Raw genomic sequence first — 23,370 nt, forward strand, 5'->3', positions numbered from 1 at the left:
GGGCTCAGGCTGGAGTCTTTAACCCTCTGGCGAGTTGATTTTAAACCTTAACAAGAGCACTGCGACGACACGGCCACGCATTACACGAACAGGAGAGCAATACCATGACTGTGTTTATACCACACTAGTCCTACAAAAACACTGGATTTCAAGGGCATTGCGCGTCCAACGATTTCAGAGGACGCCACGCAATTTAATGAGATTCAGGGAAACTACTTGAAAAAGACACACGTTTTCTCAGAATGTCATGCTGTCTGGCCTACAGGGGAGCCGAAGAGCCTTTTTGGCCCCAGGAGAAATGGACGATCATACGAAAGGGAATAAAGGAAACCGCTCTATCGTCTAAACGCTCTCGTGCGCCAAAAGGCACCACCCTGCCCCGTGTGAGGCTCGAACTCACGACCTTCACATTATGAGACTGACGCGCTGCCTAACTGCGCCAACGAGGCATGTGCTTCAGCTGGGCTGAGCGGTGAAGCACTAGCTTCCAGTTATCGTCTGCCATTCGGTGGACCTCCAAAAATACTGCTCGCCCTCAGCCCTCATGTCAGGATGGCCGAGCGGTCTAAGGCGCTGCGTTCAGGTCGCAGTCTCCCCTGGAGGCGTGGGTTCGAATCCCACTTCTGACAAGGCTAACCTTTGGCTGTGGGCTCAGGCTGGAGTCTTTAACCCTCTGGCGAGTTGATTTTAAACCTTAACAAGAGCACTGCGACGACACGGCCACGCATTACACGAACAGGAGAGCAATACCACGACTGCGTTTATACCACACTAGTCCTACAAAAACACTGCATTTCAAGGGCATTGCGCGTCCAACGATTTCAGAGGACGCCACGCAATTTAATGAGATTCAGGGAAACTACTTGAAAAAGACACACGTTTTCTCAGAATGTCATGCTGTCTGGCCTACAGGGGAGCCGAAGAGCCTTTTTGGCCCCAGGAGAAATGGACGATCATACGAAAGGGAATAAAGGAAACCGCTCTATCGTCTAAACGCTCTCGTGCGCCAAAAGGCACCACCCTGCCCCGTGTGAGGCTCGAACTCACGACCTTCACATTATGAGACTGACGCGCTGCCTAACTGCGCCAACGAGGCATGTGCTTCAGCTGGGCTGAGCGGTGAAGCACTAGCTTCCAGTTATCGTCTGCCATTCGGTGGACCTCCAAAAATACTGCTCGCCCTCAGCCCTCATGTCAGGATGGCCGAGCGGTCTAAGGCGCTGCGTTCAGGTCGCAGTCTCCCCTGGAGGCGTGGGTTCGAATCCCACTTCTGACAAGGCTAACCTTTGGCTGTGGGCTCAGGCTGGAGTCTTTAACCCTCTGGCGAGTTGATTTTAAACCTTAACAAGAGCACTGCGACGACACGGCCACGCATTACACGAACAGGAGAGCAATACCACGACTGCGTTTATACCACACTAGTCCTACAAAAACACTGGATTTCAAGGGCATTGCGCGTCCAACGATTTCAGAGGACGCCACGCAATTTAATGAGATTCAGGGAAACTACTTGAAAAAGACACACGTTTTCTCAGAATGTCATGCTGTCTGGCCTCCAGGGGAGCCGAAGAGCCTTTTTGGCCCCAGGAGAAATGGACGATCACACGAAAGGGAATAAAGGAAACCGCTCTATCGTCTAAATGCTCTTGTGCGCCAAAAGGCACCACCCTGCCCCGTGTGAGGCTCGAACTCACGACCTTCAGATTATGAGACTGACGCGCTGCCTAACTGCGCCAACGAGGCATGTGCTTAGGCTGGGCTGAGCGGTGAAGCACTAGCTTCCAGTTATCGTCTGCCATTCGGTGGACCTCCAAAAATACTGCTCGCCCTCAGCCCTCGTGTCAGGATGGCCGAGCGGTCTAAGGCGCTGCGTTCAGGTCGCAGTCTCCCCTGGAGGCGTGGTTTCGAATCCCACTTCTGACAAGGCTAACCTTTGGCTGTGGGCTCAGGCTGGAGTCTTTAACCCTCTGGCGAGTTGATTTTAAACCTTAACAAGAGCACTGCGACGACACGGCCACGCATTACACGAACAGGAGAGCAATACCACGACTGCGTTTATACCACACTAGTCCTACAAAAACACTGGATTTCAAGGGCATTGCGCGTCCAACGATTTCAGAGGACGCCACGCAATTTAATGAGATTCAGGGAAACTACTTGAAAAAGACACACGTTTTCTCAGAATGTCATGCTGTCTGGCCTCCAGGGGAGCCGAAGAGCCTTTTTGGCCCCAGGAGAAATGGACGATCACACGAAAGGGAATAAAGGAAACCGCTCTATCGTCTAAACGCTCTTGTGCGCCAAAAGGCACCACCCTGCCCCGTGTGAGGCTCGAACTCACGACCTTCAGATTATGAGACTGACGCGCTGCCTAACTGCGCCAACGAGGCATGTGCTTTGGCTGGGCTGAGCGGTGAAGCACTAACTTCCAGTTATCGTCTGCCATTCGGTGGAGCTCCAAAAATACTGCTCGCCCTCAGCCCTCTTGTCAGGATGGCCGAGCGGTCTAAGGCACTGCGTTCAGGTCGCAGTCTCCCCTGGAGGCGTGGGTTCGAATCCCACTTCTGACAAGGCTAACCTTTGGCTGTGGGCTCAGGCTGGAGTCTTTAACCCTCTGGCGAGTTGATTTTAAACCTTAACAAGAGCACTGCGACGACACGGCCACGCATTACACGAACAGGAGAGCAATACCACGACTGCGTTTATACCACACTAGTCCTACAAAAACACTGGATTTCAAGGGCATTGCGCGTCCAACGATTTCAGAGGACGCCACGCAATTTAATGAGATTCAGGGAAACTACTTGAAAAAGACACACGTTTTCTCAGAATGTCATGCTGTCTGGCCTCCAGGGGAGCCGAAGAGCCTTTTTGGCCCCAGGAGAAATGGACGATCACACGAAAGGGAATAAAGGAAACCGCTCTATCGTCTAAACGCTCTCGTGCGCCAAAAGGCACCACCCTGCCCCGTGTGAGGCTCGAACTCACGACCTTCAGATTATGAGACTGACGCGCTGCCTAACTGCGCCAACGAGGCATGTGCTTTGGCTGGGCTGAGCGGTGAAGCACTAACTTCCAGTTATCGTCTGCCATTCGGTGGAGGTCCAAAAATACTGCTCGCCCTCAGCCCTCTTGTCAGGATGGCCGAGCGGTCTAAGGCGCTGCGTTCAGGTCGCAGTCTCCCCTGGAGGCGTGGGTTCGAATCCCACTTCTGACAAGGCTAACCTTTGGCTGTGGGCTCAGGCTGGAGTCTTTAACCCTCTGGCGAGTTGATTTTAAACCTTAACAAGAGCACTGCGACGACACGGCCACGCATTACACGAACAGGAGAGCAATACCATGACTGTGTTTATACCACACTAGTCCTACAAAAACACTGGATTTCAAGGGCATTGCGCGTCCAACGATTTCAGAGGACGCCACGCAATTTAATGAGATTCAGGGAAACTACTTGAAAAAGACACACGTTTTCTCAGAATGTCATGCTGTCTGGCCTCCAGGGGAGCCGAAGAGCCTTTTTGGCCCCAGGAGAAATGGACGATCACACGAAAGGGAATAAAGGAAACCGCTCTATCGTCTAAACGCTCTCGTGCGCCAAAAGGCACCACCCTGCCCCGTGTGAGGCTCGAACTCACGACCTTCAGATTATGAGACTGACGCGCTGCCTAACTGCGCCAACGAGGCATGTGCTTCAGCTGGGCTGAGCGGTGAAGCACTAGCTTCCAGTTATCGTCTGCCATTCGGTGGACCTCCAAAAATACTGCTCGCCCTCAGCCCTCATGTCAGGATGGCCGAGCGGTCTAAGGCGCTGCGTTCAGGTCGCAGTCTCCCCTGGAGGCGTGGGTTCGAATCCCACTTCTGACAAGGCTAACCTTTGGCTGTGGGCTCAGGCTGGAGTCTTTAACCCTCTGGCGAGTTGATTTTAAACCTTAACAAGAGCACTGCGACGACACGGCCACGCATTACACGAACAGGAGAGCAATACCACGACTGCGTTTATACCACACTAGTCCTACAAAAACACTGGATTTCAAGGGCATTGCGCGTCCAACGATTTCAGAGGACGCCACGCAATTTAATGAGATTCAGGGAAACTACTTGAAAAAGACACACGTTTTCTCAGAATGTCATGCTGTCTGGCCTCCAGGGGAGCCGAAGAGCCTTTTTGGCCCCAGGAGAAATGGACGATCACACGAAAGGGAATAAAGGAAACCGCTCTATCGTCTAAACGCTCTCGTGCGCCAAAAGGCACCACCCTGCCCCGTGTGAGGCTCGAACTCACGACCTTCAGATTATGAGACTGACGCGCTGCCTAACTGCGCCAACGAGGCATGTGCTTTGGCTGGGCTGAGCGGTGAAGCACTAGCTTCCAGTTATCGTCTGCCATTCGGTGGAGGTCCAAAAATACTGCTCGCCCTCAGCCCTCTTGTCAGGATGGCCGAGCGGTCTAAGGCGCTGCGTTCAGGTCGCAGTCTCCCCTGGAGGCGTGGGTTCGAATCCCACTTCTGACAAGGCTAACCTTTGGCTGTGGGCTCAGGCTGGAGTCTTTAACCCTCTGGCGAGTTGATTTTAAACCTTAACAAGAGCACTGCGACGACACGGCCACGCATTACACGAACAGGAGAGCAATACCACGACTGTGTTTATACCACACTAGTCCTACAAAAACACTGGATTTCAAGGGCATTGCGCGTCCAACGATTTCAGAGGACGCCACGCAATTTAATGAGATTCAGGGAAACTACTTGAAAAAGACACACGTTTTCTCAGAATGTCATGCTGTCTGGCCTCCAGGGGAGCCGAAGAGCCTTTTTGGCCCCAGGAGAAATGGACGATCACACGAAAGGGAATAAAGGAAACCGCTCTATCGTCTAAACGCTCTCGTGCGCCAAAAGGCACCACCCTGCCCCGTGTGAGGCTCGAACTCACGACCTTCAGATTATGAGACTGACGCGCTGCCTAACTGCGCCAACGAGGCATGTGCTTCAGCTGGGCTGAGCGGTGAAGCACTAGCTTCCAGTTATCGTCTGCCATTCGGTGGACCTCCAAAAATACTGCTCGCCCTCAGCCCTCATGTCAGGATGGCCGAGCGGTCTAAGGCGCTGCGTTCAGGTCGCAGTCTCCCCTGGAGGCGTGGGTTCGAATCCCACTTCTGACAAGGCTAACCTTTGGCTGTGGGCTCAGGCTGGAGTCTTTAACCCTCTGGCGAGTTGATTTTAAACCTTAACAAGAGCACTGCGACGACACGGCCACGCATTACACGAACAGGAGAGCAATACCACGACTGCGTTTATACCACACTAGTCCTACAAAAACACTGGATTTCAAGGGCATTGCGCGTCCAACGATTTCAGAGGACGCCACGCAATTTAATGAGATTCAGGGAAACTACTTGAAAAAGACACACGTTTTCTCAGAATGTCATGCTGTCTGGCCTCCAGGGGAGCCGAAGAGCCTTTTTGGCCCCAGGAGAAATGGACGATCACACGAAAGGGAATAAAGGAAACCGCTCTATCGTCTAAACGCTCTCGTGCGCCAAAAGGCACCACCCTGCCCCGTGTGAGGCTCGAACTCACGACCTTCAGATTATGAGACTGACGCGCTGCCTAACTGCGCCAACGAGGCATGTGCTTCAGCTGGGCTGAGCGGTGAAGCACTAGCTTCCAGTTATCGTCTGCCATTCGGTGGACCTCCAAAAATACTGCTCGCCCTCAGCCCTCATGTCAGGATGGCCGAGCGGTCTAAGGCGCTGCGTTCAGGTCGCAGTCTCCCCTGGAGGCGTGGGTTCGAATCCCACTTCTGACAAGGCTAACCTTTGGCTGTGGGCTCAGGCTGGAGTCTTTAACCCTCTGGCGAGTTGATTTTAAACCTTAACAAGAGCACTGCGACGACACGGCCACGCATTACACGAACAGGAGAGCAATACCACGACTGCGTTTATACCACACTAGTCCTACAAAAACACTGGATTTCAAGGGCATTGCGCGTCCAACGATTTCAGAGGACGCCACGCAATTTAATGAGATTCAGGGAAACTACTTGAAAAAGACACACGTTTTCTCAGAATGTCATGCTGTCTGGCCTCCAGGGGAGCCGAAGAGCCTTTTTGGCCCCAGGAGAAATGGACGATCACACGAAAGGGAATAAAGGAAACCGCTCTATCGTCTAAACGCTCTCGTGCGCCAAAAGGCACCACCCTGCCCCGTGTGAGGCTCGAACTCACGACCTTCAGATTATGAGACTGACGCGCTGCCTAACTGCGCCAACGAGGCATGTGCTTTGGCTGGGCTGAGCGGTGAAGCACTAGCTTCCAGTTATCGTCTGCCATTCGGTGGAGCTCCAAAAATACTGCTCGCCCTCAGCCCTCATGTCAGGATGGCCGAGCGGTCTAAGGCGCTGCGTTCAGGTCGCAGTCTCCCCTGGAGGCGTGGGTTCGAATCCCACTTCTGACAAGGCTAACCTTTGGCTGTGGGCTCAGGCTGGAGTCTTTAACCCTCTGGCGAGTTGATTTTAAACCTTAACAAGAGCACTGCGACGACACGGCCACGCATTACACGAACAGGAGAGCAATACCACGACTGCGTTTATACCACACTAGTCCTACAAAAACACTGGATTTCAAGGGCATTGCGCGTCCAACGATTTCAGAGGACGCCACGCAATTTAATGAGATTCAGGGAAACTACTTGAAAAAGACACACGTTTTCTCAGAATGTCATGCTGTCTGGCCTCCAGGGGAGCCGAAGAGCCTTTTTGGCCCCAGGAGAAATGGACGATCACACGAAAGGGAATAAAGGAAACCGCTCTATCGTCTAAACGCTCTCGTGCGCCAAAAGGCACCACCCTGCCCCGTGTGAGGCTCGAACTCACGACCTTCAGATTATGAGACTGACGCGCTGCCTAACTGCGCCAACGAGGCATGTGCTTTGGCTGGGCTGAGCGGTGAAGCACTAACTTCCAGTTATCGTCTGCCATTCGGTGGAGGTCCAAAAATACTGCTCGCCCTCAGCCCTCTTGTCAGGATGGCCGAGCGGTCTAAGGCGCTGCGTTCAGGTCGCAGTCTCCCCTGGAGGCGTGGGTTCGAATCCCACTTCTGACAAGGCTAACCTTTGGCTGTGGGCTCAGGCTGGAGTCTTTAACCCTCTGGCGAGTTGATTTTAAACCTTAACAAGAGCACTGCGACGACACGGCCACGCATTACACGAACAGGAGAGCAATACCATGACTGTGTTTATACCACACTAGTCCTACAAAAACACTGGATTTCAAGGGCATTGCGCGTCCAACGATTTCAGAGGACGCCACGCAATTTAATGAGATTCAGGGAAACTACTTGAAAAAGACACACGTTTTCTCAGAATGTCATGCTGTCTGGCCTCCAGGGGAGCCGAAGAGCCTTTTTGGCCCCAGGAGAAATGGACGATCACACGAAAGGGAATAAAGGAAACCGCTCTATCGTCTAAACGCTCTCGTGCGCCAAAAGGCACCACCCTGCCCCGTGTGAGGCTCGAACTCACGACCTTCAGATTATGAGACTGACGCGCTGCCTAACTGCGCCAACGAGGCATGTGCTTCAGCTGGGCTGAGCGGTGAAGCACTAGCTTCCAGTTATCGTCTGCCATTCGGTGGACCTCCAAAAATACTGCTCGCCCTCAGCCCTCATGTCAGGATGGCCGAGCGGTCTAAGGCGCTGCGTTCAGGTCGCAGTCTCCCCTGGAGGCGTGGGTTCGAATCCCACTTCTGACAAGGCTAACCTTTGGCTGTGGGCTCAGGCTGGAGTCTTTAACCCTCTGGCGAGTTGATTTTAAACCTTAACAAGAGCACTGCGACGACACGGCCACGCATTACACGAACAGGAGAGCAATACCACGACTGCGTTTATACCACACTAGTCCTACAAAAACACTGGATTTCAAGGGCATTGCGCGTCCAACGATTTCAGAGGACGCCACGCAATTTAATGAGATTCAGGGAAACTACTTGAAAAAGACACACGTTTTCTCAGAATGTCATGCTGTCTGGCCTACAGGGGAGCCGAAGAGCCTTTTTGGCCCCAGGAGAAATGGACGATCATACGAAAGGGAATAAAGGAAACCGCTCTATCGTCTAAACGCTCTCGTGCGCCAAAAGGCACCACCCTGCCCCGTGTGAGGCTCGAACTCACGACCTTCACATTATGAGACTGACGCGCTGCCTAACTGCGCCAACGAGGCATGTGCTTCAGCTGGGCTGAGCGGTGAAGCACTAGCTTCCAGTTATCGTCTGCCATTCGGTGGACCTCCAAAAATACTGCTCGCCCTCAGCCCTCATGTCAGGATGGCCGAGCGGTCTAAGGCGCTGCGTTCAGGTCGCAGTCTCCCCTGGAGGCGTGGGTTCGAATCCCACTTCTGACAAGGCTAACCTTTGGCTGTGGGCTCAGGCTGGAGTCTTTAACCCTCTGGCGAGTTGATTTTAAACCTTAACAAGAGCACTGCGACGACACGGCCACGCATTACACGAACAGGAGAGCAATACCACGACTGCGTTTATACCACACTAGTCCTACAAAAACACTGGATTTCAAGGGCATTGCGCGTCCAACGATTTCAGAGGACGCCACGCAATTTAATGAGATTCAGGGAAACTACTTGAAAAAGACACACGTTTTCTCAGAATGTCATGCTGTCTGGCCTCCAGGGGAGCCGAAGAGCCTTTTTGGCCCCAGGAGAAATGGACGATCACACGAAAGGGAATAAAGGAAACCGCTCTATCGTCTAAATGCTCTCGTGCGCCAAAAGGCACCACCCTGCCCCGTGTGAGGCTCGAACTCACGACCTTCAGATTATGAGACTGACGCGCTGCCTAACTGCGCCAACGAGGCATGTGCTTAGGCTGGGCTGAGCGGTGAAGCACTAGCTTCCAGTTATCGTCTGCCATTCGGTGGACCTCCAAAAATACTGCTCGCCCTCAGCCCTCATGTCAGGATGGCCGAGCGGTCTAAGGCGCTGCGTTCAGGTCGCAGTCTCCCCTGGAGGCGTGGGTTCGAATCCCACTTCTGACAAGGCTAACCTTTGGCTGTGGGCTCAGGCTGGAGTCTTTAACCCTCTGGCGAGTTGATTTTAAACCTTAACAAGAGCACTGCGACGACACGGCCACGCATTACACGAACAGGAGAGCAATACCACGACTGCGTTTATACCACACTAGTCCTACAAAAACACTGGATTTCAAGGGCATTGCGCGTCCAACGATTTCAGAGGACGCCACGCAATTTAATGAGATTCAGGGAAACTACTTGAAAAAGACACACGTTTTCTCAGAATGTCATGCTGTCTGGCCTCCAGGGGAGCCGAAGAGCCTTTTTGGCCCCAGGAGAAATGGACGATCACACGAAAGGGAATAAAGGAAACCGCTCTATCGTCTAAACGCTCTTGTGCGCCAAAAGGCACCACCCTGCCCCGTGTGAGGCTCGAACTCACGACCTTCAGATTATGAGACTGACGCGCTGCCTAACTGCGCCAACGAGGCATGTGCTTTGGCTGGGCTGAGCGGTGAAGCACTAACTTCCAGTTATCGTCTGCCATTCGGTGGAGCTCCAAAAATACTGCTCGCCCTCAGCCCTCTTGTCAGGATGGCCGAGCGGTCTAAGGCGCTGCGTTCAGGTCGCAGTCTCCCCTGGAGGCGTGGGTTCGAATCCCACTTCTGACAAGGCTAACCTTTGGCTGTGGGCTCAGGCTGGAGTCTTTAACCCTCTGGCGAGTTGATTTTAAACCTTAACAAGAGCACTGCGACGACACGGCCACGCATTACACGAACAGGAGAGCAATACCACGACTGCGTTTATACCACACTAGTCCTACAAAAACACTGGATTTCAAGGGCATTGCGCGTCCAACGATTTCAGAGGACGCCACGCAATTTAATGAGATTCAGGGAAACTACTTGAAAAAGACACACGTTTTCTCAGAATGTCATGCTGTCTGGCCTCCAGGGGAGCCGAAGAGCCTTTTTGGCCCCAGGAGAAATGGACGATCACACGAAAGGGAATAAAGGAAACCGCTCTATCGTCTAAACGCTCTCGTGCGCCAAAAGGCACCACCCTGCCCCGTGTGAGGCTCGAACTCACGACCTTCAGATTATGAGACTGACGCGCTGCCTAACTGCGCCAACGAGGCATGTGCTTTGGCTGGGCTGAGCGGTGAAGCACTAACTTCCAGTTATCGTCTGCCATTCGGTGGAGGTCCAAAAATACTGCTCGCCCTCAGCCCTCTTGTCAGGATGGCCGAGCGGTCTAAGGCGCTGCGTTCAGGTCGCAGTCTCCCCTGGAGGCGTGGGTTCGAATCCCACTTCTGACAAGGCTAACCTTTGGCTGTGGGCTCAGGCTGGAGTCTTTAACCCTCTGGCGAGTTGATTTTAAACCTTAACAAGAGCACTGCGACGACACGGCCACGCATTACACGAACAGGAGAGCAATACCATGACTGTGTTTATACCACACTAGTCCTACAAAAACACTGGATTTCAAGGGCATTGCGCGTCCAACGATTTCAGAGGACGCCACGCAATTTAATGAGATTCAGGGAAACTACTTGAAAAAGACACACGTTTTCTCAGAATGTCATGCTGTCTGGCCTCCAGGGGAGCCGAAGAGCCTTTTTGGCCCCAGGAGAAATGGACGATCACACGAAAGGGAATAAAGGAAACCGCTCTATCGTCTAAACGCTCTCGTGCGCCAAAAGGCACCACCCTGCCCCGTGTGAGGCTCGAACTCACGACCTTCAGATTATGAGACTGACGCGCTGCCTAACTGCGCCAACGAGGCATGTGCTTCAGCTGGGCTGAGCGGTGAAGCACTAGCTTCCAGTTATCGTCTGCCATTCGGTGGACCTCCAAAAATACTGCTCGCCCTCAGCCCTCATGTCAGGATGGCCGAGCGGTCTAAGGCGCTGCGTTCAGGTCGCAGTCTCCCCTGGAGGCGTGGGTTCGAATCCCACTTCTGACAAGGCTAACCTTTGGCTGTGGGCTCAGGCTGGAGTCTTTAACCCTCTGGCGAGTTGATTTTAAACCTTAACAAGAGCACTGCGACGACACGGCCACGCATTACACGAACAGGAGAGCAATACCACGACTGCGTTTATACCACACTAGTCCTACAAAAACACTGGATTTCAAGGGCATTGCGCGTCCAACGATTTCAGAGGACGCCACGCAATTTAATGAGATTCAGGGAAACTACTTGAAAAAGACACACGTTTTCTCAGAATGTCATGCTGTCTGGCCTACAGGGGAGCCGAAGAGCCTTTTTGGCCCCAGGAGAAATGGACGATCATACGAAAGGGAATAAAGGAAACCGCTCTATCGTCTAAACGCTCTCGTGCGCCAAAAGGCACCACCCTGCCCCGTGTGAGGCTCGAACTCACGACCTTCAGATTATGAGACTGACGCGCTGCCTAACTGCGCCAACGAGGCATGTGCTTCAGCTGGGCTGAGCGGTGAAGCACTAGCTTCCAGTTATCGTCTGCCATTCGGTGGACCTCCAAAAATACTGCTCGCCCTCAGCCCTCATGTCAGGATGGCCGAGCGGTCTAAGGCGCTGCGTTCAGGTCGCAGTCTCCCCTGGAGGCGTGGGTTCGAATCCCACTTCTGACAAGGCTAACCTTTGGCTGTGGGCTCAGGCTGGAGTCTTTAACCCTCTGGCGAGTTGATTTTAAACCTTAACAAGAGCACTGCGACGACACGGCCACGCATTACACGAACAGGAGAGCAATACCACGACTGCGTTTATACCACACTAGTCCTACAAAAACACTGGATTTCAAGGGCATTGCGCGTCCAACGATTTCAGAGGACGCCACGCAATTTAATGAGATTCAGGGAAACTACTTGAAAAAGACACACGTTTTCTCAGAATGTCATGCTGTCTGGCCTCCAGGGGAGCCGAAGAGCCTTTTTGGCCCCAGGAGAAATGGACGATCACACGAAAGGGAATAAAGGAAACCGCTCTATCGTCTAAATGCTCTCGTGCGCCAAAAGGCACCACCCTGCCCCGTGTGAGGCTCGAACTCACGACCTTCAGATTATGAGACTGACGCGCTGCCTAACTGCGCCAACGAGGCATGTGCTTCAGCTGGGCTGAGCGGTGAAGCACTAGCTTCCAGTTATCGTCTGCCATTCGGTGGACCTCCAAAAATACTGCTCGCCCTCAGCCCTCGTGTCAGGATGGCCGAGCGGTCTAAGGCGCTGCGTTCAGGTCGCAGTCTCCCCTGGAGGCGTGGGTTCGAATCCCACTTCTGACAAGGCTAACCTTTGGCTGTGGGCTCAGGCTGGAGTCTTTAACCCTCTGGCGAGTTGATTTTAAACCTTAACAAGAGCACTGCGACGACACGGCCACGCATTACACGAACAGGAGAGCAATACCACGACTGCGTTTATACCACACTAGTCCTACAAAAACACTGGATTTCAAGGGCATTGCGCGTCCAACGATTTCAGAGGACGCCACGCAATTTAATGAGATTCAGGGAAACTACTTGAAAAAGACACACGTTTTCTCAGAATGTCATGCTGTCTGGCCTCCAGGGGAGCCGAAGAGCCTTTTTGGCCCCAGGAGAAATGGACGATCACACGAAAGGGAATAAAGGAAACCGCTCTATCGTCTAAACGCTCTCGTGCGCCAAAAGGCACCACCCTGCCCCGTGTGAGGCTCGAACTCACGACCTTCAGATTATGAGACTGACGCGCTGCCTAACTGCGCCAACGAGGCATGTGCTTTGGCTGGGCTGAGCGGTGAAGCACTAACTTCCAGTTATCGTCTGCCATTCGGTGGAGGTCCAAAAATACTGCTCGCCCTCAGCCCTCTTGTCAGGATGGCCGAGCGGTCTAAGGCGCTGCGTTCAGGTCGCAGTCTCCCCTGGAGGCGTGGGTTCGAATCCCACTTCTGACAAGGCTAACCTTTGGCTGTGGGCTCAGGCTGGAGTCTTTAACCCTCTGGCGAGTTGATTTTAAACCTTAACAAGAGCACTGCGACGACACGGCCACGCATTACACGAACAGGAGAGCAATACCACGACTGCGTTTATACCACACTAGTCCTACAAAAACACTGGATTTCAAGGGCATTGCGCGTCCAACGATTTCAGAGGACGCCACGCAATTTAATGAGATTCAGGGAAACTACTTGAAAAAGACACACGTTTTCTCAGAATGTCATGCTGTCTGGCCTCCAGGGGAGCCGAAGAGCCTTTTTGGCCCCAGGAGAAATGGACGATCACACGAAAGGGAATAAAGGAAACCGCTCTATCGTCTAAACGCTCTCGTGCGCCAAAAGGCACCACCCTGCCCCGTGTGAGGCTCGAACTCACGACCTTCAGATTATGAGACTGACGCGCTGCCTAACTGCGCCAACGAGGCATGTGCTTCAGCTGGGCTGAGCGGTGAAGCACTAGCTTCCAGTTATCGTCTGCCATTCGGTGGACCTCCAAAAATACTGCTCGCCCTCAGCCCTCTTGTCAGGATGGCCGAGCGGTCTAAGGCGCTGCGTTCAGGTCGCAGTCTCCCCTGGAGGCGTGGGTTCGAATCCCACTTCTGACAAGGCTAACCTTTGGCTGTGGGCTCAGGCTGGAGTCTTTAACCCTCTGGCGAGTTGATTTTAAACCTTAACAAGAGCACTGCGACGACACGGCCACGCATTACACGAACAGGAGAGCAATACCACGACTGCGTTTATACCACACTAGTCCTACAAAAACACTGGATTTCAAGGGCATTGCGCGTCCAACGATTTCAGAGGACGCCACGCAATTTAATGAGATTCAGGGAAACTACTTGAAAAAGACACACGTTTTCTCAGAATGTCATGCTGTCTGGCCTCCAGGGGAGCCGAAGAGCCTTTTTGGCCCCAGGAGAAATGGACGATCACACGAAAGGGAATAAAGGAAACCGCTCTATCGTCTAAACGCTCTCGTGCGCCAAAAGGCACCACCCTGCCCCGTGTGAGGCTCGAACTCACGACCTTCAGATTATGAGACTGACGCGCTGCCTAACTGCGCCAACGAGGCATGTGCTTCAGCTGGGCTGAGCGGTGAAGCACTAGCTTCCAGTTATCGTCTGCCATTCGGTGGACCTCCAAAAATACTGCTCGCCCTCAGCCCTCATGTCAGGATGGCCGAGCGGTCTAAGGCGCTGCGTTCAGGTCGCAGTCTCCCCTGGAGGCGTGGGTTCGAATCCCACTTCTGACAAGGCTAACCTTTGGCTGTGGGCTCAGGCTGGAGTCTTTAACCCTCTGGCGAGTTGATTTTAAACCTTAACAAGAGCACTGCGACGACACGGCCACGCATTACACGAACAGGAGAGCAATACCACGACTGCGTTTATACCACACTAGTCCTACAAAAACACTGGATTTCAAGGGCATTGCGCGTCCAACGATTTCAGAGGACGCCACGCAATTTAATGAGATTCAGGGAAACTACTTGAAAAAGACACACGTTTTCTCAGAATGTCATGCTGTCTGGCCTCCAGGGGAGCCGAAGAGCCTTTTTGGCCCCAGGAGAAATGGACGATCACACGAAAGGGAATAAAGGAAACCGCTCTATCGTCTAATCGCTCTCGTGCGCCAAAAGGCACCACCCTGCCCCGTGTGAGGCTCGAACTCACGACCTTCAGATTATGAGACTGACGCGCTGCCTAACTGCGCCAACGAGGCATGTGCTTCAGCTGGGCTGAGCGGTGAAGCACTAGCTTCCAGTTATCGTCTGCCATTCGGTGGACCTCCAAAAATACTGCTCGCCCTCAGCCCTCATGTCAGGATGGCCGAGCGGTCTAAGGCGCTGCGTTCAGGTCGCAGTCTCCCCTGGAGGCGTGGGTTCGAATCCCACTTCTGACAAGGCTAACCTTTGGCTGTGGGCTCAGGCTGGAGTCTTTAACCCTCTGGCGAGTTGATTTTAAACCTTAACAAGAGCACTGCGACGACACGGCCACGCATTACACGAACAGGAGAGCAATACCACGACTGCGTTTATACCACACTAGTCCTACAAAAACACTGGATTTCAAGGGCATTGCGCGTCCAACGATTTCAGAGGACGCCACGCAATTTAATGAGATTCAGGGAAACTACTTGAAAAAGACACACGTTTTCTCAGAATGTCATGCTGTCTGGCCTCCAGGGGAGCCGAAGAGCCTTTTTGGCCCCAGGAGAAATGGACGATCACACGAAAGGGAATAAAGGAAACCGCTCTATCGTCTAAACGCTCTCGTGCGCCAAAAGGCACCACCCTGCCCCGTGTGAGGCTCGAACTCACGACCTTCAGATTATGAGACTGACGCGCTGCCTAACTGCGCCAACGAGGCATGTGCTTTGGCTGGGCTGAGCGGTGAAGCACTAGCTTCCAGTTATCGTCTGCCATTCGGTGGAGCTCCAAAAATACTGCTCGCCCTCAGCCCTCGTGTCAGGATGGCCGAGCGGTCTAAGGCGCTGCGTTCAGGTCGCAGTCTCCCCTGGAGGCGTGGGTTCGAATCCCACTTCTGACAAGGCTAACCTTTGGCTGTGGGCTCAGGCTGGAGTCTTTAACCCTCTGGCGAGTTGATTTTAAACCTTAACAAGAGCACTGCGACGACACGGCCACGCATTACACGAACAGGAGAGCAATACCACGACTGCGTTTATACCACACTAGTCCTACAAAAACACTGGATTTCAAGGGCATTGCGCGTCCAACGATTTCAGAGGACGCCACGCAATTTAATGAGATTCAGGGAAACTACTTGAAAAAGACACACGTTTTCTCAGAATGTCATGCTGTCTGGCCTCCAGGGGAGCCGAAGAGCCTTTTTGGCCCCAGGAGAAATGGACGATCACACGAAAGGGAATAAAGGAAACCGCTCTATCGTCTAAACGCTCTCGTGCGCCAAAAGGCACCACCCTGCCCCGTGTGAGGCTCGAACTCACGACCTTCAGATTATGAGACTGACGCGCTGCCTAACTGCGCCAACGAGGCATGTGCTTTGGCTGGGCTGAGCGGTGAAGCACTAACTTCCAGTTATCGTCTGCCATTCGGTGGAGCTCCAAAAATACTGCTCGCCCTCAGCCCTCTTGTCAGGATGGCCGAGCGGTCTAAGGCGCTGCGTTCAGGTCGCAGTCTCCCCTGGAGGCGTGGGTTCGAATCCCACTTCTGACAAGGCTAACCTTTGGCTGTGGGCTCAGGCTGGAGTCTTTAACCCTCTGGCGAGTTGATTTTAAACCTTAACAAGAGCACTGCGACGACACGGCCACGCATTACACGAACAGGAGAGCAATACCATGACTGTGTTTATACCACACTAGTCCTACAAAAACACTGGATTTCAAGGGCATTGCGCGTCCAACGATTTCAGAGGACGCCACGCAATTTAATGAGATTCAGGGAAACTACTTGAAAAAGACACACGTTTTCTCAGAATGTCATGCTGTCTGGCCTCCAGGGGAGCCGAAGAGCCTTTTTGGCCCCAGGAGAAATGGACGATCACACGAAAGGGAATAAAGGAAACCGCTCTATCGTCTAAACGCTCTCGTGCGCCAAAAGGCACCACCCTGCCCCGTGTGAGGCTCGAACTCACGACCTTCAGATTATGAGACTGACGCGCTGCCTAACTGCGCCAACGAGGCATGTGCTTCAGCTGGGCTGAGCGGTGAAGCACTAGCTTCCAGTTATCGTCTGCCATTCGGTGGACCTCCAAAAATACTGCTCGCCCTCAGCCCTCATGTCAGGATGGCCGAGCGGTCTAAGGCGCTGCGTTCAGGTCGCAGTCTCCCCTGGAGGCGTGGGTTCGAATCCCACTTCTGACAAGGCTAACCTTTGGCTGTGGGCTCAGGCTGGAGTCTTTAACCCTCTGGCGAGTTGATTTTAAACCTTAACAAGAGCACTGCGACGACACGGCCACGCATTACACGAACAGGAGAGCAATACCACGACTGCGTTTATACCACACTAGTCCTACAAAAACACTGGATTTCAAGGGCATTGCGCGTCCAACGATTTCAGAGGACGCCACGCAATTTAATGAGATTCAGGGAAACTACTTGAAAAAGACACACGTTTTCTCAGAATGTCATGCTGTCTGGCCTCCAGGGGAGCCGAAGAGCCTTTTTGGCCCCAGGAGAAATGGCCGATCATACGAAAGGGAATAAAGGAAACCGCTCTATCGTCTAAACGCTCTCGTGCGCCAAAAGGCACCACCCTGCCCCGTGTGAGGCTCGAACTCACGACCTTCAGATTATGAGACTGACGCGCTGCCTAACTGCGCCAACGAGGCATGTGCTTCAGCTGGGCTGAGCGGTGAAGCACTAGCTTCCAGTTATCGTCTGCCATTCGGTGGACCTCCAAAAATACTGCTCGCCCTCAGCCCTCATGTCAGGATGGCCGAGCGGTCTAAGGCGCTGCGTTCAGGTCGCAGTCTCCCCTGGAGGCGTGGGTTCGAATCCCACTTCTGACAAGGCTAACCTTTGGCTGTGGGCTCAGGCTGGAGTCTTTAACCCTCTGGCGAGTTGATTTTAAACCTTAACAAGAGCACTGCGACGACACGGCCACGCATTACACGAACAGGAGAGCAATACCACGACTGCGTTTATACCACACTAGTCCTACAAAAACACTGGATTTCAAGGGCATTGCGCGTCCAACGATTTCAGAGGACGCCACGCAATTTAATGAGATTCAGGGAAACTACTTGAAAAAGACACACGTTTTCTCAGAATGTCATGCTGTCTGGCCTCCAGGGGAGCCGAAGAGCCTTTTTGGCCCCAGGAGAAATGGACGATCACACGAAAGGGAATAAAGGAAACCGCTCTATCGTCTAAATGCTCTCGTGCGCCAAAAGGCACCACCCTGCCCCGTGTGAGGCTCGAACTCACGACCTTCAGATTATGAGACTGACGCGCTGCCTAACTGCGCCAACGAGGCATGTGCTTAGGCTGGGCTGAGCGGTGAAGCACTAGCTTCCAGTTATCGTCTGCCATTCGGTGGACCTCCAAAAATACTGCTCGCCCTCAGCCCTCGTGTCAGGATGGCCGAGCGGTCTAAGGCGCTGCGTTCAGGTCGCAGTCTCCCCTGGAGGCGTGGTTTCGAATCCCACTTCTGACAAGGCTAACCTTTGGCTGTGGGCTCAGGCTGGAGTCTTTAACCCTCTGGCGAGTTGATTTTAAACCTTAACAAGAGCACTGCGACGACACGGCCACGCATTACACGAACAGGAGAGCAATACCACGACTGCGTTTATACCACACTAGTCCTACAAAAACACTGGATTTCAAGGGCATTGCGCGTCCAACGATTTCAGAGGACGCCACGCAATTTAATGAGATTCAGGGAAACTACTTGAAAAAGACACACGTTTTCTCAGAATGTCATGCTGTCTGGCCTCCAGGGGAGCCGAAGAGCCTTTTTGGCCCCAGGAGAAATGGACGATCACACGAAAGGGAATAAAGGAAACCGCTCTATCGTCTAAACGCTCTTGTGCGCCAAAAGGCACCACCCTGCCCCGTGTGAGGCTCGAACTCACGACCTTCAGATTATGAGACTGACGCGCTGCCTAACTGCGCCAACGAGGCATGTGCTTTGGCTGGGCTGAGCGGTGAAGCACTAACTTCCAGTTATCGTCTGCCATTCGGTGGAGCTCCAAAAATACTGCTCGCCCTCAGCCCTCTTGTCAGGATGGCCGAGCGGTCTAAGGCGCTGCGTTCAGGTCGCAGTCTCCCCTGGAGGCGTGGGTTCGAATCCCACTTCTGACAAGGCTAACCTTTGGCTGTGGGCTCAGGCTGGAGTCTTTAACCCTCTGGCGAGTTGATTTTAAACCTTAACAAGAGCACTGCGACGACACGGCCACGCATTACACGAACAGGAGAGCAATACCACGACTGCGTTTATACCACACTAGTCCTACAAAAACACTGGATTTCAAGGGCATTGCGCGTCCAACGATTTCAGAGGACGCCACGCAATTTAATGAGATTCAGGGAAACTACTTGAAAAAGACACACGTTTTCTCAGAATGTCATGCTGTCTGGCCTCCAGGGGAGCCGAAGAGCCTTTTTGGCCCCAGGAGAAATGGACGATCACACGAAAGGGAATAAAGGAAACCGCTCTATCGTCTAAACGCTCTCGTGCGCCAAAAGGCACCACCCTGCCCCGTGTGAGGCTCGAACTCACGACCTTCAGATTATGAGACTGACGCGCTGCCTAACTGCGCCAACGAGGCATGTGCTTTGGCTGGGCTGAGCGGTGAAGCACTAACTTCCAGTTATCGTCTGCCATTCGGTGGAGGTCCAAAAATACTGCTCGCCCTCAGCCCTCTTGTCAGGATGGCCGAGCGGTCTAAGGCGCTGCGTTCAGGTCGCAGTCTCCCCTGGAGGCGTGGGTTCGAATCCCACTTCTGACAAGGCTAACCTTTGGCTGTGGGCTCAGGCTGGAGTCTTTAACCCTCTGGCGAGTTGATTTTAAACCTTAACAAGAGCACTGCGACGACACGGCCACGCATTACACGAACAGGAGAGCAATACCATGACTGTGTTTATACCACACTAGTCCTACAAAAACACTGGATTTCAAGGGCATTGCGCGTCCAACGATTTCAGAGGACGCCACGCAATTTAATGAGATTCAGGGAAACTACTTGAAAAAGACACACGTTTTCTCAGAATGTCATGCTGTCTGGCCTCCAGGGGAGCCGAAGAGCCTTTTTGGCCCCAGGAGAAATGGACGATCACACGAAAGGGAATAAAGGAAACCGCTCTATCGTCTAAACGCTCTCGTGCGCCAAAAGGCACCACCCTGCCCCGTGTGAGGCTCGAACTCACGACCTTCAGATTATGAGACTGACGCGCTGCCTAACTGCGCCAACGAGGCATGTGCTTCAGCTGGGCTGAGCGGTGAAGCACTAGCTTCCAGTTATCGTCTGCCATTCGGTGGACCTCCAAAAATACTGCTCGCCCTCAGCCCTCATGTCAGGATGGCCGAGCGGTCTAAGGCGCTGCGTTCAGGTCGCAGTCTCCCCTGGAGGCGTGGGTTCGAATCCCACTTCTGACAAGGCTAACCTTTGGCTGTGGGCTCAGGCTGGAGTCTTTAACCCTCTGGCGAGTTGATTTTAAACCTTAACAAGAGCACTGCGACGACACGGCCACGCATTACACGAACAGGAGAGCAATACCACGACTGCGTTTATACCACACTAGTCCTACAAAAACACTGGATTTCAAGGGCATTGCGCGTCCAACGATTTCAGAGGACGCCACGCAATTTAATGAGATTCAGGGAAACTACTTGAAAAAGACACACGTTTTCTCAGAATGTCATGCTGTCTGGCCTACAGGGGAGCCGAAGAGCCTTTTTGGCCCCAGGAGAAATGGACGATCATACGAAAGGGAATAAAGGAAACCGCTCTATCGTCTAAACGCTCTCGTGCGCCAAAAGGCACCACCCTGCCCCGTGTGAGGCTCGAACTCACGACCTTCACATTATGAGACTGACGCGCTGCCTAACTGCGCCAACGAGGCATGTGCTTCAGCTGGGCTGAGCGGTGAAGCACTAGCTTCCAGTTATCGTCTGCCATTCGGTGGACCTCCAAAAATACTGCTCGCCCTCAGCCCTCATGTCAGGATGGCCGAGCGGTCTAAGGCGCTGCGTTCAGGTCGCAGTCTCCCCTGGAGGCGTGGGTTCGAATCCCACTTCTGACAAGGCTAACCTTTGGCTGTGGGCTCAGGCTGGAGTCTTTAACCCTCTGGCGAGTTGATTTTAAACCTTAACAAGAGCACTGCGACGACACGGCCACGCATTACACGAACAGGAGAGCAATACCACGACTGCGTTTATACCACACTAGTCCTACAAAAACACTGGATTTCAAGGGCATTGCGCGTCCAACGATTTCAGAGGACGCCACGCAATTTAATGAGATTCAGGGAAACTACTTGAAAAAGACACACGTTTTCTCAGAATGTCATGCTGTCTGGCCTCCAGGGGAGCCGAAGAGCCTTTTTGGCCCCAGGAGAAATGGACGATCACACGAAAGGGAATAAAGGAAACCGCTCTATCGTCTAAACGCTCTTGTGCGCCAAAAGGCACCACCCTGCCCCGTGTGAGGCTCGAACTCACGACCTTCAGATTATGAGACTGACGCGCTGCCTAACTGCGCCAACGAGGCATGTGCTTAGGCTGGGCTGAGCGGTGAAGCACTAGCTTCCAGTTATCGTCTGCCATTCGGTGGACCTCCAAAAATACTGCTCGCCCTCAGCCCTCGTGTCAGGATGGCCGAGCGGTCTAAGGCGCTGCGTTCAGGTCGCAGTCTCCCCTGGAGGCGTGGGTTCGAATCCCACTTCTGACAAGGCTAACCTTTGGCTGTGGGCTCAGGCTGGAGTCTTTAACCCTCTGGCGAGTTGATTTTAAACCTTAACAAGAGCACTGCGACGACACGGCCACGCATTACACGAACAGGAGAGCAATACCACGACTGCGTTTATACCACACTAGTCCTACAAAAACACTGGATTTCAAGGGCATTGCGCGTCCAACGATTTCAGAGGACGCCACGCAATTTAATGAGATTCAGGGAAACTACTTGAAAAAGACACACGTTTTCTCAGAATGTCATGCTGTCTGGCCTCCAGGGGAGCCGAAGAGCCTTTTTGGCCCCAGGAGAAATGGACGATCACACGAAAGGGAATAAAGGAAACCGCTCTATCGTCTAAACGCTCTTGTGCGCCAAAAGGCACCACCCTGCCCCGTGTGAGGCTCGAACTCACGACCTTCAGATTATGAGACTGACGCGCTGCCTAACTGCGCCAACGAGGCATGTGCTTTGGCTGGGCTGAGCGGTGAAGCACTAACTTCCAGTTATCGTCTGCCATTCGGTGGAGCTCCAAAAATACTGCTCGCCCTCAGCCCTCTTGTCAGGATGGCCGAGCGGTCTAAGGCGCTGCGTTCAGGTCGCAGTCTCCCCTGGAGGCGTGGGTTCGAATCCCACTTCTGACAAGGCTAACCTTTGGCTGTGGGCTCAGGCTGGAGTCTTTAACCCTCTGGCGAGTTGATTTTAAACCTTAACAAGAGCACTGCGACGACACGGCCACGCATTACACGAACAGGAGAGCAATACCACGACTGCGTTTATACCACACTAGTCCTACAAAAACACTGGATTTCAAGGGCATTGCGCGTCCAACGATTTCAGAGGACGCCACGCAATTTAATGAGATTCAGGGAAACTACTTGAAAAAGACACACGTTTTCTCAGAATGTCATGCTGTCTGGCCTCCAGGGGAGCCGAAGAGCCTTTTTGGCCCCAGGAGAAATGGACGATCACACGAAAGGGAATAAAGGAAACCGCTCTATCGTCTAAACGCTCTCGTGCGCCAAAAGGCACCACCCTGCCCCGTGTGAGGCTCGAACTCACGACCTTCAGATTATGAGACTGACGCGCTGCCTAACTGCGCCAACGAGGCATGTGCTTTGGCTGGGCTGAGCGGTGAAGCACTAACTTCCAGTTATCGTCTGCCATTCGGTGGAGCTCCAAAAATACTGCTCGCCCTCAGCCCTCTTGTCAGGATGGCCGAGCGGTCTAAGGCGCTGCGTTCAGGTCGCAGTCTCCCCTGGAGGCGTGGGTTCGAATCCCACTTCTGACAAGGCTAACCTTTGGCTGTGGGCTCAGGCTGGAGTCTTTAACCCTCTGGCGAGTTGATTTTAAACCTTAACAAGAGCACTGCGACGACACGGCCACGCATTACACGAACAGGAGAGCAATACCACGACTGCGTTTATACCACACTAGTCCTACAAAAACACTGGATTTCAAGGGCATTGCGCGTCCAACGATTTCAGAGGACGCCACGCAATTTAATGAGATTCAGGGAAACTACTTGAAAAAGACACACGTTTTCTCAGAATGTCATGCTGTCTGGCCTCCAGGGGAGCCGAAGAGCCTTTTTGGCCCCAGGAGAAATGGACGATCACACGAAAGGGAATAAAGGAAACCGCTCTATCGTCTAAACGCTCTCGTGCGCCAAAAGGCACCACCCTGCCCCGTGTGAGGCTCGAACTCACGACCTTCAGATTATGAGACTGACGCGCTGCCTAACTGCGCCAACGAGGCATGTGCTTTGGCTGGGCTGAGCGGTGAAGCACTAACTTCCAGTTATCGTCTGCCATTCGGTGGAGGTCCAAAAATACTGCTCGCCCTCAGCCCTCTTGTCAGGATGGCCGAGCGGTCTAAGGCGCTGCGTTCAGGTCGCAGTCTCCCCTGGAGGCGTGGGTTCGAATCCCACTTCTGACAAGGCTAACCTTTGGCTGTGGGCTCAGGCTGGAGTCTTTAACCCTCTGGCGAGTTGATTTTAAACCTTAACAAGAGCACTGCGACGACACGGCCACG

The 23,370-nt window shown here is 53.1% G+C and overlaps 33 non-coding genes across 33 annotated transcripts; all 33 read left to right on the plus strand.

Moving 5' to 3' along the window:
• The first annotated feature begins 546 nt into the window (after window positions 1-546).
• Window positions 547-629, plus strand: trnal-cag (transfer RNA leucine (anticodon CAG)). Its single transcript has one exon. It is a non-coding gene; the product is annotated as a tRNA-Leu (tRNA).
• A 564-nt stretch (window positions 630-1,193) lies between these two features.
• Window positions 1,194-1,276, plus strand: trnal-cag (transfer RNA leucine (anticodon CAG)). Its single transcript has one exon. It is a non-coding gene; the product is annotated as a tRNA-Leu (tRNA).
• A 1,858-nt stretch (window positions 1,277-3,134) lies between these two features.
• On the plus strand, window positions 3,135-3,217 carry trnal-cag (transfer RNA leucine (anticodon CAG)). Its single transcript has one exon. It is a non-coding gene; the product is annotated as a tRNA-Leu (tRNA).
• Window positions 3,218-3,781: 564 nt separating this feature from the next.
• trnal-cag (transfer RNA leucine (anticodon CAG)) lies at window positions 3,782-3,864 on the plus strand. Its single transcript has one exon. It is a non-coding gene; the product is annotated as a tRNA-Leu (tRNA).
• Window positions 3,865-4,428: 564 nt separating this feature from the next.
• trnal-cag (transfer RNA leucine (anticodon CAG)) lies at window positions 4,429-4,511 on the plus strand. Its single transcript has one exon. It is a non-coding gene; the product is annotated as a tRNA-Leu (tRNA).
• A 564-nt stretch (window positions 4,512-5,075) lies between these two features.
• On the plus strand, window positions 5,076-5,158 carry trnal-cag (transfer RNA leucine (anticodon CAG)). The gene has a single exon. It is a non-coding gene; the product is annotated as a tRNA-Leu (tRNA).
• Window positions 5,159-5,722: 564 nt separating this feature from the next.
• trnal-cag (transfer RNA leucine (anticodon CAG)) lies at window positions 5,723-5,805 on the plus strand. Its single transcript has one exon. It is a non-coding gene; the product is annotated as a tRNA-Leu (tRNA).
• A 564-nt stretch (window positions 5,806-6,369) lies between these two features.
• On the plus strand, window positions 6,370-6,452 carry trnal-cag (transfer RNA leucine (anticodon CAG)). The gene has a single exon. It is a non-coding gene; the product is annotated as a tRNA-Leu (tRNA).
• Window positions 6,453-7,016: 564 nt separating this feature from the next.
• trnal-cag (transfer RNA leucine (anticodon CAG)) lies at window positions 7,017-7,099 on the plus strand. Its single transcript has one exon. It is a non-coding gene; the product is annotated as a tRNA-Leu (tRNA).
• Window positions 7,100-7,663: 564 nt separating this feature from the next.
• On the plus strand, window positions 7,664-7,746 carry trnal-cag (transfer RNA leucine (anticodon CAG)). Its single transcript has one exon. It is a non-coding gene; the product is annotated as a tRNA-Leu (tRNA).
• A 564-nt stretch (window positions 7,747-8,310) lies between these two features.
• On the plus strand, window positions 8,311-8,393 carry trnal-cag (transfer RNA leucine (anticodon CAG)). Its single transcript has one exon. It is a non-coding gene; the product is annotated as a tRNA-Leu (tRNA).
• A 564-nt stretch (window positions 8,394-8,957) lies between these two features.
• trnal-cag (transfer RNA leucine (anticodon CAG)) lies at window positions 8,958-9,040 on the plus strand. The gene has a single exon. It is a non-coding gene; the product is annotated as a tRNA-Leu (tRNA).
• A 564-nt stretch (window positions 9,041-9,604) lies between these two features.
• trnal-cag (transfer RNA leucine (anticodon CAG)) lies at window positions 9,605-9,687 on the plus strand. The gene has a single exon. It is a non-coding gene; the product is annotated as a tRNA-Leu (tRNA).
• A 564-nt stretch (window positions 9,688-10,251) lies between these two features.
• Window positions 10,252-10,334, plus strand: trnal-cag (transfer RNA leucine (anticodon CAG)). Its single transcript has one exon. It is a non-coding gene; the product is annotated as a tRNA-Leu (tRNA).
• A 564-nt stretch (window positions 10,335-10,898) lies between these two features.
• Window positions 10,899-10,981, plus strand: trnal-cag (transfer RNA leucine (anticodon CAG)). The gene has a single exon. It is a non-coding gene; the product is annotated as a tRNA-Leu (tRNA).
• Window positions 10,982-11,545: 564 nt separating this feature from the next.
• On the plus strand, window positions 11,546-11,628 carry trnal-cag (transfer RNA leucine (anticodon CAG)). The gene has a single exon. It is a non-coding gene; the product is annotated as a tRNA-Leu (tRNA).
• A 564-nt stretch (window positions 11,629-12,192) lies between these two features.
• On the plus strand, window positions 12,193-12,275 carry trnal-cag (transfer RNA leucine (anticodon CAG)). Its single transcript has one exon. It is a non-coding gene; the product is annotated as a tRNA-Leu (tRNA).
• A 564-nt stretch (window positions 12,276-12,839) lies between these two features.
• trnal-cag (transfer RNA leucine (anticodon CAG)) lies at window positions 12,840-12,922 on the plus strand. Its single transcript has one exon. It is a non-coding gene; the product is annotated as a tRNA-Leu (tRNA).
• Window positions 12,923-13,486: 564 nt separating this feature from the next.
• Window positions 13,487-13,569, plus strand: trnal-cag (transfer RNA leucine (anticodon CAG)). Its single transcript has one exon. It is a non-coding gene; the product is annotated as a tRNA-Leu (tRNA).
• Window positions 13,570-14,133: 564 nt separating this feature from the next.
• Window positions 14,134-14,216, plus strand: trnal-cag (transfer RNA leucine (anticodon CAG)). Its single transcript has one exon. It is a non-coding gene; the product is annotated as a tRNA-Leu (tRNA).
• Window positions 14,217-14,780: 564 nt separating this feature from the next.
• Window positions 14,781-14,863, plus strand: trnal-cag (transfer RNA leucine (anticodon CAG)). Its single transcript has one exon. It is a non-coding gene; the product is annotated as a tRNA-Leu (tRNA).
• A 564-nt stretch (window positions 14,864-15,427) lies between these two features.
• trnal-cag (transfer RNA leucine (anticodon CAG)) lies at window positions 15,428-15,510 on the plus strand. Its single transcript has one exon. It is a non-coding gene; the product is annotated as a tRNA-Leu (tRNA).
• Window positions 15,511-16,074: 564 nt separating this feature from the next.
• trnal-cag (transfer RNA leucine (anticodon CAG)) lies at window positions 16,075-16,157 on the plus strand. Its single transcript has one exon. It is a non-coding gene; the product is annotated as a tRNA-Leu (tRNA).
• Window positions 16,158-16,721: 564 nt separating this feature from the next.
• trnal-cag (transfer RNA leucine (anticodon CAG)) lies at window positions 16,722-16,804 on the plus strand. Its single transcript has one exon. It is a non-coding gene; the product is annotated as a tRNA-Leu (tRNA).
• A 564-nt stretch (window positions 16,805-17,368) lies between these two features.
• trnal-cag (transfer RNA leucine (anticodon CAG)) lies at window positions 17,369-17,451 on the plus strand. Its single transcript has one exon. It is a non-coding gene; the product is annotated as a tRNA-Leu (tRNA).
• Window positions 17,452-18,662: 1,211 nt separating this feature from the next.
• Window positions 18,663-18,745, plus strand: trnal-cag (transfer RNA leucine (anticodon CAG)). The gene has a single exon. It is a non-coding gene; the product is annotated as a tRNA-Leu (tRNA).
• A 564-nt stretch (window positions 18,746-19,309) lies between these two features.
• trnal-cag (transfer RNA leucine (anticodon CAG)) lies at window positions 19,310-19,392 on the plus strand. Its single transcript has one exon. It is a non-coding gene; the product is annotated as a tRNA-Leu (tRNA).
• A 564-nt stretch (window positions 19,393-19,956) lies between these two features.
• trnal-cag (transfer RNA leucine (anticodon CAG)) lies at window positions 19,957-20,039 on the plus strand. The gene has a single exon. It is a non-coding gene; the product is annotated as a tRNA-Leu (tRNA).
• Window positions 20,040-20,603: 564 nt separating this feature from the next.
• Window positions 20,604-20,686, plus strand: trnal-cag (transfer RNA leucine (anticodon CAG)). The gene has a single exon. It is a non-coding gene; the product is annotated as a tRNA-Leu (tRNA).
• A 564-nt stretch (window positions 20,687-21,250) lies between these two features.
• trnal-cag (transfer RNA leucine (anticodon CAG)) lies at window positions 21,251-21,333 on the plus strand. Its single transcript has one exon. It is a non-coding gene; the product is annotated as a tRNA-Leu (tRNA).
• Window positions 21,334-21,897: 564 nt separating this feature from the next.
• On the plus strand, window positions 21,898-21,980 carry trnal-cag (transfer RNA leucine (anticodon CAG)). Its single transcript has one exon. It is a non-coding gene; the product is annotated as a tRNA-Leu (tRNA).
• A 564-nt stretch (window positions 21,981-22,544) lies between these two features.
• On the plus strand, window positions 22,545-22,627 carry trnal-cag (transfer RNA leucine (anticodon CAG)). Its single transcript has one exon. It is a non-coding gene; the product is annotated as a tRNA-Leu (tRNA).
• A 564-nt stretch (window positions 22,628-23,191) lies between these two features.
• trnal-cag (transfer RNA leucine (anticodon CAG)) lies at window positions 23,192-23,274 on the plus strand. The gene has a single exon. It is a non-coding gene; the product is annotated as a tRNA-Leu (tRNA).
• Window positions 23,275-23,370: the final 96 nt, after the last annotated feature.

This window comes from Chanodichthys erythropterus, chromosome 8 (genome assembly GCF_024489055.1).
Source record: "Chanodichthys erythropterus isolate Z2021 chromosome 8, ASM2448905v1, whole genome shotgun sequence".
In the NCBI taxonomy this organism is placed as follows: domain Eukaryota; kingdom Metazoa; phylum Chordata; class Actinopteri; order Cypriniformes; family Xenocyprididae; genus Chanodichthys; species Chanodichthys erythropterus.